The 6722-nt window shown below is 36.7% G+C and overlaps 1 long non-coding RNA gene across 1 annotated transcript; it reads right to left on the bottom strand.

Moving 5' to 3' along the window:
* Nucleotides 1–561: 561 nt before the first annotated feature.
* LOC116179735 lies at nt 562–1133 on the bottom strand. The gene is made up of 3 exons (XR_004147024.1): nt 887–1133; nt 636–837; nt 562–584 (listed from the first exon to the last, which is right to left on the bottom strand). It is a non-coding gene; the product is annotated as an uncharacterized LOC116179735 (long non-coding RNA).
* Nucleotides 1134–6722: the final 5589 nt, after the last annotated feature.

A 6722-nucleotide genomic window follows, 5' to 3' on the forward strand; every position in this document is an offset into this window, starting at 1 on the left:
TACTCCGGATCCGTTCAACATAGAGCCACGAAATTTCAATGAGAGCTTATCAATACTACATATAATGAAATTATGGTGTTCGTTAATTTTTCATAACACTGGAAATAATTAATTTTAAGGTTTGAGGGGTTCCACCCTGTATATACAACTTACGACGATGCAAACATTTTTGAGAGTTGACAACCACGCAATTTTTAGTAGAGGAAACCGATTTGCGCCATCTGAAGAGCACGAACGTGGATTACGTTTGGCATCTTGTCTTGAATGGCGGTCGTGAACGCGTCACACCATAAATGTTTGTTGGTATTGAGTACAGTGACTTTATAGAGACAGTGGCGACAACAGGGTATCTCGTTTTTGATTGGTCGTTGGTTCCGGTCGCCATATTGGAGCTAAATTCCAAACTGGCCAATATAAAACCTTCAAAACGACGCGGTACACTCCGTGCTATAATTATTAATTATACTGTTTTGACAGTGTCACCTGTAATTGTCACGGCTTCATGTTACTAAAGTTCGTTCACCCAACAGAAATAGTTAAGCCACTCCTACAAAATTTGGGCCAATGTCTCGGAATGCTTACACCTAAATTACACAATAATAAGTAAAAATGAATGTGCCTAAGATGAAAATTACCTGCTGCTTTAGCCGTAAACTCAACTTTATCCGTTTTAGATACCTCCGGGTTGTCTTCCGAATATGCCTTGAAGATATTTAAAATGCCAGTTTTGTCTTCAACTGAAAAGTGCTTGGCAAAACGTTTTTTCGGTGGAGAGAAAGCAGCACCGGCGACATTCATGTTTGCGTACAACTTTTCTTGATCGCGAATAATATAACCCTAAAAACAGGCATGTAAAAATCGTGTATAAAATTTTATAATTACTCACCTGACTATCTTTAGAATACACCGACGAGTCTTTATAAAGACTATTTTGTGTGAATAAAGGAGATTAATGGCAAATTGACGCAAGTAAAGATGTAAAAACGTAAAAACCGGCAGAAACGCAATAGGCAAGATGACAGATTACCCAATTCGGCCAATTCGCTTTACAAGTGTGATTGTGGCTTCAAAAATTACACCAATAACAATGTCGTATTCAAATTTGGCGGTAATTGTTGAGGAGGGGCTTAACTATTTCTGTTGGGTGAACGAAGTATAGTTTATACTTTGCTTCTTGTATTTGCTTTATTTTACGTTTTCCGTCTCCAGTTTTATATAAACTCGATTTTTAAAGACGCATATAGTTTGGATTTATTACAATATTATAAGGTATGTAATCCGCTTAGTGTTTTTAGATGTAAAACTGTGCCTAACCTTACGACTGGTAATTGATGTAAAATTTTTTTCAGACGCCCTAAATACCTAATGAGTTTAGATAGAAAACTGGTTAGAGAAGCAGCTTATCCGAAATTTAGCAGCAAATTCAATTGTGATCGTAAATACGTTTGAATTGGTTTCATGTTTGCTGGAGCACATGGAATATTGATCTCTTGTACTCCGTGGACTAGATCAACGTGTTTTGTCTTCCATTTAAGAGACTAAAGAAATACTTTTAAGTCCGGAAGGAGCAACACGCGACAGGGGACAAGAAGTGACAGAAGACACTGAAATGTCAAACACAATTTAATGATTATTTATATGTACATTTTGGATATTGCACCATATGTCATACTTATTATACCGTTTTCCATATACCCATACCTTTTTAATTTGGGAGGCATTTGTTTTCCCATAGGTTGTTCTGCAAAGCTTTAAACGATCATTTCTGCGCCGTTCGTTTTGAACAAGAATCTTTACTTAAATGAAACTGACATTTATTATTCTACGCTCACAATTTGACATGACAAGGTATATTGATCTTACAATCAATTTTTTAGCTCCAATATGGCGGATTATGATAAGTTGTCGCCACTGTCCTTATAAAGTCACTGTAGTATTGAGATGCCTGCTTTCAAATTTCAAACAAGAAGTTCCGTTACCGTATATTGAGACACCGTTCAAACTACCGTTGCCAGATACCGAGACCCAATTCAATAGCATTCCCATGAAAAACAATAGGTTTATTATTCAAATGTATTCATTCTTCGATGTGAGCAATTATAACAATAGTAGTCTGTATAGGGAGGAAATGGTGGATAGATTTAGTTTTTACCGAGTTAGCTTTTTAGAGTTCACACAGGTTCATTTTTGTCTTTGAGTTCACTTTGCTTTGCTTTGGGAGATCAGGACAGTTAGGGTGGTGCTCCGTATAACGGAAAGGTAATGTGCCTAGTTGTAATTGATTTATATTGTAGCTAGTTTATGTTGCCTTCAGCTATTTGTAATGCAGGGTAAAGTAATTCTTGAATTTGGTGTATTTTGCTTTCAATGTAAAAATGTTTCCTATTTTGATTTGTTGAAGATTGGCCAGCTATCAATTTTCATTTGTTTGTCTTGCACCCATTTGGATTGATTAGCGACTTCAGACTTCAATTCTTTGTGTATGAATCAGCCTTTTTTGAGTATAATTAACCTTTTCGCCCTTGCAGAGGTATATTCCGGAGTGATAAAGATACTTAGCGGTATGTATCTCGAACGACAACTTTAGTCTAAGGTTACCGTATCAAGGATCTTACATACCTGCTACATTGGAGGAGGTCTGGCTAATTAACGATGTATATTTTATGCACTTTATGTAAGAGACTTCGGAATGTATTCTTTTACACATGGGGAAAAGATTGAAGGTGCTTTTTAAATCTACTTGTGATGGCCATCCTTTAACTTATCAAGTTTGTATTTCATTAACGTCAGATTTCAATCTGTCCAATTCAAGAGTTACTTACTCCGATTATTACTCTTTGTATAACTATTGTAGATGTGTTGTAAAATGTGTTTAGCGTTATCCAATGTTACCTCTCATTCTCCAGATTTTCCCTCTAGATTTCACACCTGTGAACGGTGAGTCGGAATTTTCTTTAGTACAGTTCTTTTGTCCGCACTTTTTGGCTTTAAATGTATTCTGTCTAAATTTGTAGGATGTCTTTCAGCCTTTTGATTCATTTTTACACTTTTGATTAGTTATTTAATAAACTTTGTGTTTCAAATTCAATTAAGCGTGTTATTTCCGTTCCACCTTTCCGATAATAAGCATGGGTACGAGTAAGTGCAACCTGGTTTTCCACAACGTAGGGGTTCCGGCCATTGTCGAGTGTGAGGTTTGTATTACTTCCAGTGTTCCGAGTTCGTGTTTTTTCCCATTTTCGATAGCGCGGGAGCTGTCGACTTGGGTACATCACAGTGTTTTGTGTTATTTAATGCAGGTAGTAATTTTTGCATTTCTTTATATCGTATTTGTGTTTTGTATGCCGCATTTTATATTTTTTGTGTTTCAATGTATGTTTTTGAAATTACTTGGTTTAACCGCAATGCAGAATGACATGCTTAATGCCGTTATCCTTTTGTTTATAATCCTTTACCTTTTTGGTGTAATATTTGCTTTATTTATGTTTATGTGTTGATTACTTGGTCTTGTCCGAGAAGTTACATTCATATAGGTTTTGATCATTTTATTTTAATATGTGGAAATTACCGATTCGTTTGATGTATGTACGGACTATTGTTTGTAACTAACCATTTTCTCCGTGAATGAAGCAGTCACGGGGGTGGTAAAAACTAGTCAAAATTGAGCGACACCTAATTCCGTGATTGACTTCGACATTCAACTGTAGGCTCGAAACCAGGGGCTGGTACCTATCTTGCAGGAGCGGGATTACGCTAATCAAAGCTCTGCAGTTTAGAATCTATGTGCGATAAATGAGTGGCGATTCAATAATTTCCACATATCTTGTTTTTAGTTAAATTTGCCTACAAGGCCATGTAATTTTCCATCTTTTAACAAAAAGACTATTTTACCAAAGATCAGTCACATCCTGTGTATTTCACCCTTTCTTTGAACCTTGGTACCTGCTTACCTGACCCATAATTCCCAAAACTTGTTTTTATCCTAAATGTTACCTATTGAAGTCTACATGCTAACTTTTATAATTTTATGTTACGCATTCTCATCATTACAATTAATTTTACTACATAATTTAATATTAATTGGACGGCTGGTTTTTTTTATTAGTAAGTTCTTTTTTCCCCAGTCAATTTCTATTTTTATTCGGTGAACTACCTAGTTGAACAAGCTTAAACGTTTCTTTTTCATTAAATTTCACAAAATGACTTGTGCGCTTGAAAATCGACACCAAATGCGAGCAGAATCCTACCATGCTCCTCCCTGCGGAAGAACGTCCTCCATAAGGAACCAGGATCAAGGCTTTGGCTTTGGAGAAGCTTCGAAGATGGCGGCCGTGTCATCCGAGAGCCCGTATGACAACCATCATCTTGGTTACCCTAGGCACGTGTCTCTGCACTTTTAGGACCTAATAAGAGGGCTGGTCTTCTCCAACCAGTCTATGGTCCTTGCAATCGGCGATAATGGCTTTGCCAGCCGTAATGCACCTCGACTGAGGATCAGTGATGTCAACTTCCAGATGCGACTCCGGAACAGTGTCCCTCCGCAGTTTGAATAAGGCCTGCGTTGGACGCTTGGTTTGTTGGTCCCGAAGGAAAGGGGCTACCACTCGGAGGTCGCCCGGTATCCAAGGGGCACCGTTATCGACAATACACCTTAGTACCCGGCAGTCCTCTGCACGGTCGCTAACATCTTCACTTGGGAGGTTATGGTCCGCGGCGACGACCTTTGTCGCTACCAGTGTCAAGTAAACTTAAAATCAAACCAACAGAATCAATGAATCATAGGAATAAAATTAAAACAATCTATTTTAGAGAGCTGTAATGTTGAAAACTCGATATCATTATTCGGTATCGGTATATCGTTATTTTTTCTTATTCAATACAGACTTTCGACAATAGTCTATAATATAAAAATAAGTCGTGTTTTCCTTCCTGACGCTATAACTCCAGAACGGCTGGACCGATTTGGCTCATTTTGGTTTTGAATTATTTGTGGAAGTTCAGGGAAGGTTTAAAAGGTGAGAAAATAAAAAAATCGTACGGCAAGAGGTAAAAAAATTGAAAAGTTCCTTACGGTCGAGTTTTGCTTGCTACCGTTGCAGTTAACATGGCGCGTAAGCGACTTCGTGCCTTATTATCTTTAGCATATTAAAGTTCCTTTCGGTCGAGTTTCGCTTGCTACCATTGCTACCAAAAAAACACCATTGAATGTATCTATATATATATAAAAATGAATCGCCGAAATTTATGTAAGCGCATCACTTCAGAACGACTGCACCAAATTAGATAATTCTTTTTTCTCCAACCACCTGAATAAGACGCTATTTTGTGACAGTGTTCGGTACGTAAAATTGACGTTTTGCGGATTAATCGCTTTCACCATGGCAATTGGCAACTGTACAAAAAGTGGATACTTTTGGTCCTAGTACCAAAAAGAAATTGACCTTGAAAGTTGGCCAATTAAAAAATTACAATCACGGAGATATGTCACATTGACATCGTTTTACATTGCAGGTTATAAGATATTTCTATACATACAAATCAAATCTTTTTGCATATAAATGCAAATAATGATGTCACCTATACGTATGTACATGTATTGAAAATGATTTACGCTCGCTATTTTTATTTAAACCATGTGTAACGTAATTTACATATTCTATGAACGTAATTTTAATACGTATACAACCCGCCGTCGCGCGTAACGCCATCTACTTCAGACCCCTTGCACTATTATCTGTCATTTTGAATTCAAAATTTGAAAAAGTTAATTGCAATTAATTTTAATTAAAAAACTGTATGGTAAGTTTTTTATTTCAATACAAATATAACAATATTAATTGTGTATGCATTAGAAATGACTGAAACTGATAGCGACATGGATTGCACTCCGCCAGAGATTATAGAAACGGCAGAACATGCTACCTCAAGATTTGCTCCCTACAAAGTCGCGATAGGTGAGAAGTAAGAAGTAAGAACGAATAGGTTATAAGTTAACCTAAAAACTAGAGTGGCATGACACGTGAGGACAAGAAAGCAGAAGTTCTTATACTAGTAGTGAAACTGTGACTGAATCTAAATTCGAATATAATTTGAAGTAAAGGGGGTTGGAGAAAAAATTTTATGTTTTATTCGTACAAAAAATGCGTTTTCTGGACTCGGAAGGTTGCTGGACTCCGCTAACGCGTCGTCCAGCAACTATCTTCCTCGTCCCGAAAACTGACATTTTTTGTACTAATGAAACAAATAACTATTTTTGTTGTGTTTCTCATTATCAGGACAAGGTTTGTAAAAATTGTACGGAAAGACGTAAAAACAAGACTTTTCTCTTTCGCCGTTTAAATCGCAATATAACTAATAGATGGCGTCAACCGTTTATACATTCACTGCCCACTGCTGCATTATTTACACGAACTATTTTTTTTCTTTCGTCGTACAAATCGCAATCTTCCATGTCTATTGTCTATCTATCTATACATATATTATTACGCGCATCAACGACTGCATCAAATTAGATAGTCCTTTTTTTGTTGTGCTTGCGTTATCGAAACATGTAGGTAATGCTCTCTTTTCTTAAAAATGAAAGCAAACAAATGCACGCAAAGGATGCAAATGTTACTATATCATTTATGAAAATAATAGTCTTCGACATATTCAATATAAATTCGTACCTACCTACCCTACATCTGCGGCTACTTTAAAAACATTTCCGCAAATTCTATTTA

This window comes from Photinus pyralis, unplaced genomic scaffold (assembly GCF_008802855.1).
Source record: "Photinus pyralis isolate 1611_PpyrPB1 unplaced genomic scaffold, Ppyr1.3 Ppyr1.4_LG8, whole genome shotgun sequence".
In the NCBI taxonomy this organism is placed as follows: Eukaryota; Metazoa; Arthropoda; class Insecta; order Coleoptera; family Lampyridae; genus Photinus; species Photinus pyralis.